Here is a 15280-nt window from a genome sequence, read left to right as displayed (position 1 = left end):
ACTGCCCAGCATTTCTTCACGAAGCTTCCTCACAATAACAATGGACTGCACCATGCCTGAGCTGGTGGAGGGGAGGGTGGGTGGGGACAAGGCCACCATGCCCAGCCACAACCCCAGAGGGTGCCATTCCTGCAGATTACAATGGGAATGGCTCCCTTTGGAAATGGGCAAACATGGGGGCCTGGGTGTGGAGAGAAGCTCTATAAGGAATCTGTAGAAATTCAAAGAGAAAAGTGGACACGCAATGACATTGGCTGCCCAGGACTGCTGCTTGGCTGATGGTGCAGAGGCCCCCAGGGTAGCATTATTGTGGTGACTTTATTTACCAACAGCCTGGCCAGCAGTGCTGTAGCTTTGGTGTCAGACTAGGAAGCTTGTTCAGTGAAGATTAAGATTGCCAGATTTAGCAAATAAATATACAGGATGCCCAGTTACATATGAATTTCAGGTCAAGAACTACTATTTTTAGTACATGTATACCCCATGCAGTGTTTGGGATATGCAGTAGATCTGCCTACTCATACCGTATAGCTCATCAATCACAATATTTCTATATTCACCCTCTTAATATCTCTTAATTACATCTGTTTCCCCATAACTTTACTATTTCGGGCTGCATTGGGTCTCCCTTAAAATTTATAGGTTGAAGTCCCAACCCCTAGTACCTCAGAATGTGACCATTTTTGGAGATAGTGTCTTTAAAAATGTGATTTGGTTAACATGAGACCCTCAGGCCAGAGCCTTGATTCAATATGACTTGTGTCCGCAGAAGAGGCAGAGCCACCAGGCGTGTGCATGCGCAGAGGCGACCGTGTACAGAGGCAGCAGGAGGTGGCCTTCTGCCTGCCAAAGGGAGGAGCCTGGAGCCCATCCCTCCACCATGGCTCTCAGAAGGAACCCAACCTTGTCAGCACCTTGATCTTGGACTTGCCAGCCTCCAGAACTAGGAAATGTCTTTTGTTTAAACCACCCTGTTCCCACTCCAGGCCACCACCATCTTTCATCTGTATTATTGGAGCCACTTCCTATGTGATGTTCTCTTTTTGTTTCATCCTAAAATAATCTCCATGTTATCCCCAGAACAATCTTTTAATGCACATGTGACTATATGACCTGCTTTCATTCCACCACTCTCCCCATTCACCTCACACTAACATCCAAGTCTCCTAGCAAGCCATAGCAGGCTTTGAGATCTGGTTCCAGAGACTGGACACTTGCCCAAAGACCCAAAGCTCTCTAATGCCAAAGCAGACGGCAGATTACGCGCTCTTTGGGAAGCTCAGAGTCACAGGTGAAAGGGGGCGTACAGACAAAAGTCTGCTGCAGTGATGTCCCTTTGGTCCTCCCTGCAGACTCGGCTCAGCCAGGATGCCCTGTGCCCCCTGCTTCTTCCCTAACCCCATGCTTACTGTGATGTCACACAGGATCAGCTCTGTCACACATTTGTGATGGCCCCAGAGGAAGGAGCTGCAGCTGGCATTTTATCAGCTTTGGTTGGAGGCAGAGGTTGGGCAATTCTGGACTGGAATGAAAAGAAGATGCTCCGGCTCCTTAATTCTACTCGCTCATGGCGCTCAAGGGACCTGCCCAGGAAGAGCCAGGTCTGTGCCAGGCACACCCAGAACAGAGGATGGGGAGAGGCCTGCAACCTCTCACCTGGCTTCTGCAGAGCTGACATAGAGGCTCAGCGGGGCTGCTGAGTTAGGGCAAATGACTCTGGAAATGAGGACATTACAATCAATTTATCAAAGTAAATGTATTAGGCCAGTGATTATGTCATTTAAAAAGATAATCACCATATTATTTTGCTCATGTAGAATCTAATGAACAAACTGAATAAGGAAAATCAAGACAGACTCATAGATAGAAAGCAGGCTGACAGCTCTTGGGGATGCTGGAGGCTGGGAGGGACTGAGTAAAAAAAAAAGAGAAGAACTCATGGACATGGACAACAGTGTGGTGATTGCGGGGGAAGGAGGTCGGGTGAAGGTGGAAGGGGGATATACGGTGATGGGAAAAAATGTATATTTAAATTTCAAAATAAATAAATAAACACACTAAAGGTAAAAAAATAAAATATAAATCTAAAAATGAATAAAACATAGTAAAGCTAAAAAATAAAATAAAAAATAAATTGATCCCTCAGGGTCTGAATCCAAAATTCTGAAGTACAAGGGGCTTGGACAACAATTTAGCAACTGCCTTTGCTTCTCCAGTCTCCACTTCCCTCTTTGTTAGGGCATTCAACATCTAGTTTTGGACCCAACACTCTGTGAGAAGCAGTGGCGTTGTGGTGGCATAAGGAACTTAATTAACAGAGGTCAGCTGTATTAGATTACGTAATTTCATTCAGTGGGAAGAGTTCAAGGGCTACTGAAGGAGCAAATGAGTTAAGGCAGCATATCATCATGTATGTTCTGTGGAGCCTCTGTCCTGTTGGAAGCTGCACAGAGAAAAGCTCTGTGGTTACGCAAGGCTTGGAGAGGCCCCATTTGTAAAGTCACAGTGGATATCCACATATGAAAGGTCCTGAGAAATCTCACTGCAACGCAGTAAGGAAAATGGTTTAATTTTACTTAATCCAGTATTTCTGAAATGTATCTGGGCACAAGACCACACTTTACCCCTACTCCTAGCCTTATTTGTAACATTTTCTATTTACTCTTTTGAAAATTACCTGTTCCTATAGTTTTCCCATTTTTTTCCTATTTGAGTGGGCATTGTAAATTGAATTGCAGAGCCTTTTAAAAAATATTTAATGACATTAGTGCGCTCTCACTCTCTTATGTGTGCTGCAAAATCTTTTCTCCTAATGTTTAATGCTCTTCCAGCTCTATTTTGGATACACAGAAATTTAAATTTGATGTATTTGAAGAGCCTTTTTGTTCCAAGATTATAAACACAATCAGACCTGCAGCATGGTGTGAGCTATAAGATTGGGAAAAAGACATGGGTGCCTACTCACCCGTTCAGTGTTGTGCTGGAAGTCCAAGCTAGCGCAATGAGGCCAAACAAGGAAATCAAGCACATCCAAATCAGGAAGGAAGAGGTTAAACTGTTGCTATTTGCAGATAATATGATTCTATATATAGACTAATCCCAAAGACTCAACCCCAAAATAGTTTGAACTAGTCAATGATTTCAGTATAGTTTGCAGGATACAAAATCAACATACAGAAATCAGTTGCATTCTATACATTAAGGATGAAACTTCCAAAAAAGAAATAAAACAATCCCATTCACAATAGCATGAAAGACAATAAAACACTTAAGAATAAGACTAACCAAGGAAGTAGAAGTTTTGTACATTGAAAACTATAAGGTGATGCTGAAGGAAATTGAAGAAGACACAAATAAATGGAAAGACAACCCCCAAAGAAGTAGAAGTTTTGTGCATTGAAAACTATAAGGTGATGCTGAAGGAAATTGAAGAAGACACAAATAAATGGAAAGACAACCCTTGTCTGATTTCAAACTATGCTACGAAACTTCAGTATTAAAAACAGTATGATACTGGCACAAAAATAGGCATCTAGACCAATGGAACAGAATACAGATCCTAGAATTAAACCTCTGCTAATATGGTCAACTAATTTTTGACAAGGGATCCAAGAGCACCAAATGGGGAAAGGATAGTCCCTTCAATAAATTGTGTCAGGAGAACTGGATAAACACATGTAGAACAACGAAATTGGACCCCTACCTCACTCCATTTACAAAGTTAACTCAAAATAAAGCAAAGACTCCAACATAAGGCCTAACACTATAAAGCTCTTAGAAGAAAAGATAGGGAAGAAGCTCTTTGACATTGGTCATGGCAGTGATTTTTTTTTTTATATGACAACAACAACAAAAAAACAAAAGCAAAAATCAACAAATGAGACTACATAAAACTTAAAAGCTTTTTCACAGGGAAAGAATGAACAAAATAGAAAGGCAACCTACAGAATGGAAGAACATTTTTGCAAACAATCTGATTAAAAAAGTGGGTGGAATAACTAAATAGACATTTTTCCAAGAAGACATACAAATGACCAACAGGTACATGAAAAGGTGCTGGACATCACTAATTATCAGGGAAATCAAAGCCACAATGAGGTACCACCTCACACCTGTTAGAATGGCCATCACCAAGACAAGAGATAACAAGTGCTGGCAAGGACGTGGAGACAAGGGAGCTCCTGTGCACTGCTGGTGGGAACGTAAGTGGGTGAAAAACACCATGGAGGTCCCTTAAAAAATTACAAATAGGACTACCAAATGACCCAACAATCCTACTTCTGGGTAGATACATTTACAAAAGAAGCGAAAACAGGATCTTGAAGAGATATCTGTATTTTTCACATTCATTGCAGTATTATTCACAATACTCAAGATACGGATATAACCTAATTGTCCGTCAATGGGTGAGTGAATAAAGAAGTTGGGTCCCTTTAAGACACCCGCAATTCTTAGTTCTTTTCATGAAAGTGCTCCCATTTAAACTTTCTCAGTGGAATTCTATTTCCTTCTGGAACCTTCCATAATTGATATGCTCAGGGTCATCTTCCTAAACACCCAGGCCCGTGGCTCCAGAAGCATCAGTCTTGCCTTGATTCAGCCTCAGAGAGGAGGATGGAAATTCAGAAAGTCACGGCAGGGCTCTCTCTGCAGGAAGGCCGGCAGTGGGATAACGCTGACCAGGAAGACTAGGTCCATCCTTCTCTGTGACGTGGACCGACGAACAGTCGGAGATCTGGTCAGCTCCCAAGGGCAATACAAGTCCCAGGCCTCGCCTGGCACCCTGTCCAGAGCGGAATCTGCGGAACCGGGGCCGAGTCTCTGTAGCCTTGTGCTCAAATGCCGCGAGCAGCCTGGAACAGGGAAGAATTAGGGCACAGCTGAAATCCAAAAGGGAAAGGAAACGCGCTGGGATCCGCTGGGAACAATGTCTGTTTCTTAATCCGTCTCCTGCCCCAAATAGCTCCGCTCGCCTCCCCCTGCCCGTGTTTACGTGCCTGTTTCCCTCCCTGGCAGCAGGTGCCGCCAGGCCTGCAAGTAGGTCACCGAGGGCGGCCACGAGCCTGCACGCGCCCTCAGGCCCCGTCCTCGCTGATCTCACTGCCCAGCAGCCCGGGCCTGGAGTCACAGAGCCCAGACCCCAAATGCCCCTTTGCTCCTCAGGGCGTCCTGGCAGGGCGTCCTGGCAGGGCCCCCGCTCCCTGGAACCACAAGGAGAGCGTGGGAGTCCTCCGCCCTGGCCGTGAGGGGGCAGGGGGCAGGGGGCAGGGGGCAGGGGGCAGGGGGCAGGGGGCCCCACCCCTGAGCTGGAGGCGGAGGGGGCAGCCCTGGGTGGTGCTGCGGCCTCCCTGCGGGGTCCTGCCGGTGCCCCTTCATCTCAGCCCTGCTGAGTGCGCTCGGGGACCCCATTCCTCCCGGGCAGCCGGGAGCCACGCGTCCCTGCTGTTTCCAAGTGCACAAAACACAAGGCATTTTTAGAAGTTTAGGTTTTGAAATATGATTTGTATGTATTGAGTAACGCACCCTTCTAACGTGTATAGTTCTGTGATTCCTGACAAATACAAATGGTTGTGTGTCCACCACCACAAGCCAGACACTGACCCTTTCCACCACCCCAAAAAGTTGCCCTGTGCCCCTTGTAACCTATCCCCTTCCCTAAACCCCAGCTCCTGGCAATGAGCGATGTGTTCTCTGTGCCTGTTGTTTTGTCTTTTCCAGAATGTTACCTAAAAGGCATCATACAGAATGTAGGTGTGTCTTAGACTAATGCATTTGACATACACACTGTTGAGTGTATCTATAGTTTTCTTTCCTTTTGCTGAATACTGTTGCTGCTGTCTGACTTACCACTGTTTGTTTATCCATTCACTTGATGTTGGACATGCAGGTTGTCACTAGCTTTTAGCAATTATGAAAAAAGTCACTGCAAGCATTTTGTACTAGTTTTGGTGTGAACATATGTCTTCATGCAATGGGGTTTTGATAAAATATGAATTCATCTACTGATGTGCTGGGAGATTTGGGGATTCTTGGGGGTCTGAATGAAGAGAGTGGGTATGTTGCTGCTCCCATTCTGAACTTTGGGGTTGGCTGGAAGCCCTGAGGATGGCCTGGGCGGGGCTGTGGGTGATGTGGGAGTTTTTTTGTCTACACCCCCTTCCACGGCACATGAACACACACCGTCCGGTGCCCCACATTTTGCTCCGCTGAGCTCAAATTCATGCTGTTTTCCAAAGGATGGAGGTAAGAAGGCTTCCCCTCTTGTTTCAGGCCCCTCCTGACTGAGAAAAGGTATGAGTTAGGTGGATGAATTCTAATGCTTTGCTTCCAGCTGTGAGAAGTATAGCAAATGTTTGTTTTGTTAAAAACTCTACATCTAATAGCATGAACTAAATTCCTGATATTTCATCTGCCTTTCACTTACTCTGGTGGGATACTTCCAAGAGTTTTTGAGATAAATTTTAAAGCTTCCAAATAGGTGCAGAAAGAAAAATCCCATAGTCATTTCCCCTAAAATGTCAACCATTATGTATGGAATAAAAAAAAAAAAAGGCACCTCAAGCTCCTTGCCAATCTTTAGTAACAATACCTGTTCTCCACACGCCGGTCACATCGATGGTGATTCCTTATGAGATTTGTTCAGTGTCTACATTGGAGGGAGGACTATTTTTTCAGATTCAAGCTTTATTCCATCAATTGGCCCCTGGCTGCCACTCAACCTCTTACAATACTCCAACTCAATATTTTAGTTTGAACTCTATGAATTTTCCAGTATTAGACTAAAACAGTAGTTCTATGTGGTTTAACGTAAGTCTTCCCACAGTTCCCATGTGCTTCGGCACCTCTGCGCATGCTACCTGCCCAGCTAGAATGCCGTTAGTTGCCATAACAAAGCACCACAAACTGAGTGGTCTAGAACAACAGAAGTTTGTTGTCTGTAGTTTTTGATACCGTAAGTCCAAAGTCAAAGTGTCAGCAGGGTCATGCTCCTCCTGAAGGTGCGGGGTCAGGGGGATCTGTTCCAGGACTCTCTCCCAGCTTCTGGTAGTTCCTTGGCTTGTGGCAGCATGACTCCAATCTTCACATGGCATTTTTCCTGCGTGGGTGTGGGTGTATATCCAAAACTTCCCTTCTTATAAAGACATCAGACATATTGGATTAGGTGCCAACCCTGCTCCAGTATGACTTCATCTTAACTAATTACATCTGCTACAACCCTCTTTCCAAGTAAGTTCACATTCTGAGGTACTAGGGGTTAGGAGTTCAACAGATGAATTTTGGGAGGGTACCATTCAACACACAGCAAATGCTGCCCTGCCCTTGCCCAGGGTCATTTCACTGTAGATTGACTCAGCCCAGACACAGCTTGCTTCCTCTACAGAATCTTCCCTAGTGGCCTCTTCCCCATCCCACTGCTCCCCCACTAACCACATACCTGTGCTCTTCCCAGATGGGTTTGCGTATCCCTCCACAACTCCCAGTGGTACTAATACTTTTACCCCACTGTATTAAGGTGGTGCCTTTGTTCACATGTCTTTCCCAGATGGATGAGAACTTGTAGGAGACAGAAAACAAATGCTGTTCATCCTTGCACCATCCTCCAAGCCTGGCATATAGAAAGGGCCCCATAAAACGCTAACTAACTTAGCAGACAAATGAATGAACTGCACAAACGGAAGCCACGCTGCAGCTGGTCTCTGAGCGGATCTGCACTTCATGCATGTCTTATTCATAGGAACTGCTGGTCAATGTGACTTCCTTTGCTGTAAGACATTAGTAGAGAGACATTGAGAGAGATGAAATTAGTAGAGAATTAAAATCACGGGCTTGGGGTTTGCCAGGCCCTATGCTAGGATATGTGAATCACTTTATTCATCCCCCCAATAATATAGTGATGCATTATCACCATCCCCATTTTACAGATGAGTAATCGGAGGCTCACAGCACAGTAGCTCCCCTAAGGTACCCACTGGTGATGTGGGCTCTCTTCTTCAGGAGTCTAAGTCGGTGCTCACTCTTCTGTATCTAACCTGACCTGTTTGGACCAGCAGCCGCAGATCCTTTCTCCTGGGGGTGCCTTCAGCTCTTTCGTCCTGATGCATTATGTCCCGGCTCACAGGGGCCCAACTGCTGTCATGTCCCTCCACTCTGCTCCTTCTGGCTGCCCCCCCCAGTTCCACACTGACCTCCAAATCCCAGAGGACTGGCTCATGGAAACCATCAAGTTCTGGGTCCAGGACACCAGCTACCTGCTTTATCTGGACCGGGCCAGCTCTCTACAGTGCCCTATTGTGACCTCGGTAGCCAGGCTGGGCTGCGGGATGACAAGCACAGAGAACAAAGTCATGGCTCAGTCCCCTTGAATTGACTGTGCTCAGTCCCAGTGGAGACTGTAGCAATGACAGGATGGAGGGTGGAAGAGCGGTGTTTCTGCTGCTGGTCGCCCTGCTGCTGTCCCGGGCGCACAGCTCCCTGGCACGTAGGTGTCTCGTGGTGTTCTTGTGTCTGGGTCTCACAGTGCAGAAGAATCACCTGGGAGCTTTGCTCACAAGGTCAAGTCCTAAGATGCTGATTTGTTAGTTCTGGGAGGAATCTGGGGAACTGCCTTCTTAATAAGCTTCTCAGGTGAATGTGACGTCAGGGTTGAACCAGACTTTTATACCATTGCTCCCACAATACCTCCAACCAACTTCAAAGCTGTACGTGGAGGAGCCTGATGTGTGAATGTGACTGTGAGCATGTGTAAGTGTGTATTTATTACCTATGTTAAGTACCAGGATGAATGGCCAATGTAAGTGGACCCTTTGAGAGGGGTAGCCAGAGATCAGGCTGAAGATGCCACCTAGCCACGTCCTGCAGCATTAAGGCCATGAGTGACCCTAAAAAAGGTATTTCCCTGCTCCTTTTTGGCTATATCCTGAGGGATCATGTGGAGCCTAACTGGCCTATTGCACAACCATAACATGATATAACTATAATGAAGGCAGTGTATCCATACCTACTATGGCTCTACCTCCTTGGGCCCTGAGAATTTATGGGGCCTTGTGTTGCATTCAATTTGTTGGTTGAAAATTATTACACCTCTACCACATGCCAGGGGCTGTTTAAGGAGCTGACTTAGGACAGAGAACAAAGTATTCATTTCTTAACCTGAAGCAGTTTTACTGTCTAATGAGTAGTGAGGGGAAGAAAGTATTAAACATATAAATGAGTCAATAAATAAGTTAATTGCAGCTCCTGTTAAATAGTGCAAAGCAGACAACAGAGGCTAATGTGAAGGGAGGTCGGCAGGTGGTTGTTGAAGCTGTTCTAGTTAGGATGTCACTGAAAGCCATGCTAAGATGACGTGGCCCACCTGATGAGAAAGAAATGTATTTCTAAGCAGAAGTGACAGCAAGTACAAAGGCCCTGAGGGATGAATGAACTCGGCAAGTCTTAGAGGCAGGCCCGGGGGGCACACTTTTGTCGGATGGATCTCCCCACCCGGCATTCGCCTGGCTCAGCCGCTGCTCTCCGTGTGCCTGCGTGGGGGTGGTGGGGGCGGGGGTGGGAGAAGGAGCCGCTCTCCTCAAGTTTCTTTCAAGCCAAGCAACCTTGCCTATTGGGCCCTGGCCCTCTCTTCCCTCTTCCTTCTTTCTGCTTTTAGTGACATGTGGTCAAACATTAAGTTCCCAATCAGAGAAATTATACAGTTTGAAAATCACAGGCGGGGAACCTGCACACATCATGGAGTTCCCGTGGCAGGTGAAAATTTTTGACCAGGGGAAACATCTCTGTGCAGGATCGATTCTCAGTGAGTGGTGGGTTCTAACTGCGTCCCATTGCTTCACACGCAGAAATAAGTAAGTACTGCAAACAGATTTTTTTAAACCCATGTGGTAGAGTATTTGCCCCTACATGCTTATTATTCCCTGGAACCTCCACCCGGGCTTGTCGGCCATAGAGCAAAGTACCAAGGAGCTAAATATATGCTCACATGGCTGGATAACACCCTTGGCAGGTGGGAGAGACACTGCTTTCCTTCTAGGACCTTTTCCATCTTGCTGTGTAGGGCCCAAATGGCAGCACAAATGTTCGTTGGACTTACCAGCATCTTGCCAAGTGCGTGGAATCCTGGTCCAAACCGCTGGAAAGTACTTTCCTAAGCATTTGCTCACACTCAGGGAGAGAGTAGGTTGACGATGACGATGGGTCGGGGGGTAGATCCCATGAGGAATCAGAACCCCAGGACAGGGTGCTAGGCCGGGCTGATGACAGAAGCTCCTGAGATGCTATCTTAGCCCATGTCCTCCAATCAGTGTTTTTGAGACACTTCCCAGGTGTTTGTTACATAGCTAGTCCAGTGCTTCTTGCAAATCAAGTGTTGATTCCCAGTGCATAGTATGGCTTCCCAGACATTTGTTGACTGAATTTATGAGTAAATTTGCCCAAGAGAGAGACCATCAGACCAAGAGCTCTTGTCAATAGGGCCAAGTGCATGGCCCCAGATGCATCCATCCCCCCAGCTCTCAAGATCATGCATCAGACTGTTGGAATTATTTTCTCATAAGGCTCACCTTTTGCTCTTCCACTACTTACCTTTTTTCTCCTTCTGTTTTGAAATAAGATCTACCTTGGAGATCATATACAATGATGGAAACTTTGACACCAAGAAGTTGACCAAGGTGAAAGTGGACAAGCTAATTATTCACCCCTATTTTGACAGCTGGATCATGGATAATGACATTGCTTTGCTCTTGCTTAAATCCCCATTTAACTTGAGTGTCACACTAGTCCCCATCTGCCTTTCAGCAGTCACTGACCTACGGAGATGGAGGAACTGCTGGGTGTCTGGATGGGGCCATACCAGTGAGTTACTCTAAGCCACCCCAGTGGGAGATAGAACCCTGGCTGATGTTTGCAATGAGGAGCAAAAAAAGCTAGAGGCACTGCTGGCCCTGGGGAGTCTGCCTGGTGGATTGGGGACTTTAAGTTCTTATTTAAGGTCCCATGACAAGCCTTCTCTTCAGTTCACATGGGAGCTATCCTTCCTGGGCCTTCCTGGGTTCCTGTACCAAGTTTTATTTCCATGTTGTGGAACATGAACCCTAAGCAGGGCCTCAGGGCTAACCCAGGCAGTTTTCAGAGTCCATCAGGGGGTGATTTAGACTAATTTTGAGGGACATATTGATGGGCAAAGGGGTGGTAAAATGGACTGGGCTCCAGGAAATCCACACCAATGTCATCCAGAGCAGTTCTGCTCCAGTTGATGGTGTCAGTTCTACTCTCCTGGGATAAGGGCTCTGTGGCCAAATTATCTGAAAACCACAGGTGAAGGAGAAGGGGATACACTGAATATAAACTTGACCTTATAGAGTCAACCTGCAAACTAGTCCTGCCACTGTTCCCAGGCAACACACAAGATAGTGACCTTTTGTCTTTCATCTTGGCACATGTGTCTTGCCCCATAATCAACAGTGCAGAAAAAGACATATTCTGGTTAGTGGTACTCTTCCCAGTAGGCACCCAAGTGGCTGTACATGGATTCCCACATGGGCCCAAAGCTCAGAGCTATTTTAGAAGTCCTTGTTGGTAATTGCCCTTAGAAATTTGTCATGGGCTTCAAAAAAGGGCCACCTTCTTAACTTAGAATTTCTCATGCTTCATTCAGCACATATTAATTGAACCTCTTCTATGATCCAGGCAGTGTTCTAGGCTCTAGGGATTCAGCAATACTATCCAAAGAGAACACTATCCTCGTCTTTGGGGAATGAACATTCTAGGTGTTGGGCTTACCTCCTCTACTGGCAGTGAACTCCTCAGAGGCCCTGACATAATTCAAGCCCATCTGTATGTGTTGTGGGTCCCGGGACAGAACTTATCATTGTGGGCACTCAGGCTGAAATCCAGCTGGGGTCTGGTTCTGGGGACCTCTGGGTTCAGAGAGAGTGGGCTTGAAAGGCCATTTCCCCCACCCCTGCCTCACTCAGTCCAAATTTGGGTTGTTCTCTAGACCATAAGGAAGTTCCCTTGTCATTAAGGTAAAAAGACACGATGTGGGTGGGTGCTCAACCTCCACTCAAAGGGATCACTTTGAACTCAGGGTTCTCTCTCCATCTGCTTCTTCTTTGGGTCAGTTCCTATGCAAGATATGAGTCAAGGGATGCACAAAGTCAGCATGAAGCTGATCAAATGGAGAGCATGCTACAATGTTATGCCTTTGGTGACCAAGAACATGCTGTGCGCTGGGAACCTTGAAGGTGGGAAGGATGCCTGCCAGGTAACAGTACTTGTCTTTTGCTGGGAGAAGGGCTGCCACAGGGGGCTGGCCAACATTTCCAGGATAGTTGGCTCCCCTCTTCCTCCTCTGGAGATGTTTCCTAAGGCTGCTGTAACAAATTACCACAAACAGGGTGGATTAAAACAACAGAAATGGATTCTCTCTCAGTTCTTGAGGCCAGAAGTTTAAAATCAAAGTATCAGCAGGACCATGCTCCCTTTGGAGGCTCTAAGAAGAGGATCCTTCCTTGCTTTTTCCTGCTTCTGGTGGTTGATGGTAATCCTTGGTGTTTCTTAGCTTACAGGTGCATCACTCCAATCTCTACCTCCGTTTTCACGTGGCCCATGTGTGTGTCTCTTCTATTTTCTCTTCTTAAAAGGATATTGTTGGGTTAGGGCCCACCCTAATCCAATAGGACTTCCTCTTTTTTAAAAAAAATATATTTTATTGATTATGCTATTACCTTTGTCCCAATTTTCCCCACTTTGCCTCCCTCCACCTAGCACCCCCACTCCCTTAGGCAATCCCTACATCATGGGTCATGCATATAAGCTCTTAGGCTACTCCATTTCCTATACTGTACTTTACATCCCCGTACTGTAACTAACTATTTGTACTTCTTAATCCATTCACCTCTTCTCCCATTCTTCCACACCCTCCTTTCATCTGGCAACCATCAATATGTTCTTCATATCCATGATTCTGTGTCTGTTCTTTTTGTTTGGTTATTTTGTTTTTTATATTCCATTGTTGATAGATATGTATTTATTGTCATTTCATTATTCATTGTTATGATCTTTTTCTTAAATAAATCATTTTAACATTTCATACAATAATGGTTTGGTGATGATGAATTCTTTTAGTTTTTTCTTGTCTAGAAAGCTCTTTATATGCCCTTCAATTCTAAATAATATCTTGGCTAGGTAGCGCAATCTTGGCTGTAGGTCCCTGCTTTTCATGACTCTAGATATTTCTTGCCAATCCCTTCTAGCCTACAAAGTTTCTTTTGAGGAATCAGCTGACAGTCTTATGAGAACTCTCCTGTAAATAACTAACGTCTTTTCTCTTGCTGCTTTTAAGATTCTCTCTTTATCTTTATCCTTTGGCATTTTAATTATGATGTATCTTGGAATGGCTTTGCATCCATCTTGTTTGGGACTCTCTGTGCTTCCTGGGCTTGCATGTATAATTCCTCCACCAAATTAATGAAGTTTTCTTTCATTATTTTTTCAGATAGATTTCCAATTACTTGGTCCTTCTCTTTTCCTTCTCATACCCCTATGATACAAATGTTAGAACACTTGAAGTTGTCTCACAAGCTGCTTATACTATCCTCATTTTTTAAAATTCTTTTTTCTTCTTATTGTTCTGATTGGTTGTTTTTAGATGCCTTATGTTCCAAATCATTGATTTGATTCTTGGCTTCATTCATTCTACTGTTGTTTCCCTGTAAATTTTTCTTTATTTCACTTAATGTATACTTCGTTTCTGACTGGATCTTTTTTATGCTGTTGAGGTCCTCACTAAGTTCCTTGAGCATCCTTATTAACAGTGTTTTGAACTCTTCATCTGATAGATTGTTTATCTCCATTTTATTTAGTTCTTTTTCTAGAGTTCTAATCAGTTCTTTCATTTGGGCCATGTTTCTTTGTCTCCTCATTTTGGCAGCCTCCCTGTGTTTGTTTCTATGTATTAGGTAGAGGTTCTGTGACTTCCTGTCTTGGTAGTGTGGCCTATTGTAGTAGGTGTCCTGTAGGGTCCAGTGGTAGAGCCTCACTTACCAGCCAAGCTGGACCTCCTCTTGTAGTTGAGTCTTGGTTGCTGATGGTAGGTCAATGGGAGGAATTTACCCAGGCCAGTCAGCTGAAAGGACTGGCTGTAACCACTGACCACTAACCTCCATTTTCTGTGGAGGATCAGCGGTGCAGGAGCAGGGTGGTGGTGCTCTGACGTGATCTGTAGCTGTCCACTGGGTATGCAGGTACCAGGGTTTCCCAGATGGTGCAGCCCCCACCTGTGTTTTGCCCAGGGCCACGCTACATGAGCTATAAAGTAATCTGAGATGGCTACTACTTGTGCTAGGCTTGGAGATTCCCAGTTGAAACCAAGCTGTGAGTCTAGACTGGCTGCTGTTAGTGCTGGGCCTGGGGCCACTTGACAAACGATATGGAGGCTGGGGGCTCACTGAGGCTGGCTGTTGCTTGAGAGGATTTAGGAAGTTGTGAAGCATGAGCCAAGACCAGCCATTCATATGAAAAGCCCCTGTTAACAGCTCTAGCTTAAATGGGATAGTGCCTCAGGGGGTCTCCAGGGTGGGGCAATGTTAGCCAGGTTGATGGAATCTCAGATGTGGCACCCACCCACTGGCTCTGTGGCTCTGTGGCTCTGTGGCTCTCTAGGGGGACAGTTCAGAATGATATCTGCCCACCTTTCTGTCTGGGGAAAAGCTGTCCCTCAGCTCCTACCTCGATGCCAAACACTTCAGTTCCTCCCTGTATGTCACTGGTGCCTTTCAAACTGCTACCCCGGTGCTGGAGCTCAGGGGGAATGAGTTTGAGTAAGTCCATGTGTGGGTTCTTTAAGAGGAACTGCTTGGGACTCCAGAAGTTTCTTCCACAGACTCAATCCCGCTGGTGTTTGCAGCCAGAAGTTATGGGGACTTATATTCCTGGCCCTGGAACCGTGAGTCAGGGTCTTGGTGTGGTGCTGAGACTCCTCTTTCCTGAGATAGCCCTCCTGAATTTTTATCTACCATGTGTGGATGTGGGACCAGCCCGTTCCACCTCTGTCCCTCCTACCAATCTGGATGGATGTGGTTTCTTTAATTCTATAGTTGTCAGATTCCCATTCAACTCAATTTCTGATGGTTCTGAGTGAGGGTTGTTCTATAATTTAGTTGTAATTTTGATGTGGTTCTGCAAGGAGGGGAGCCATGTTCACCTGTGCCGCCATCTTGACTGGTTGTCGCACTTCCTCTTAACTAAGCTAATTACATCTGCAAAGGCCCTATTTCCAAATAAG

Source organism: Pteronotus mesoamericanus, unplaced genomic scaffold, assembly GCF_021234165.1.
Source record: "Pteronotus mesoamericanus isolate MK-2021 breed Mesoamerican mustached bat unplaced genomic scaffold, CSHL_Meso_final contig_32, whole genome shotgun sequence".
Lineage (NCBI taxonomy): Eukaryota > Metazoa > Chordata > Mammalia > Chiroptera > Mormoopidae > Pteronotus > Pteronotus mesoamericanus.
This window is presented reverse-complemented; position numbering follows the sequence as displayed.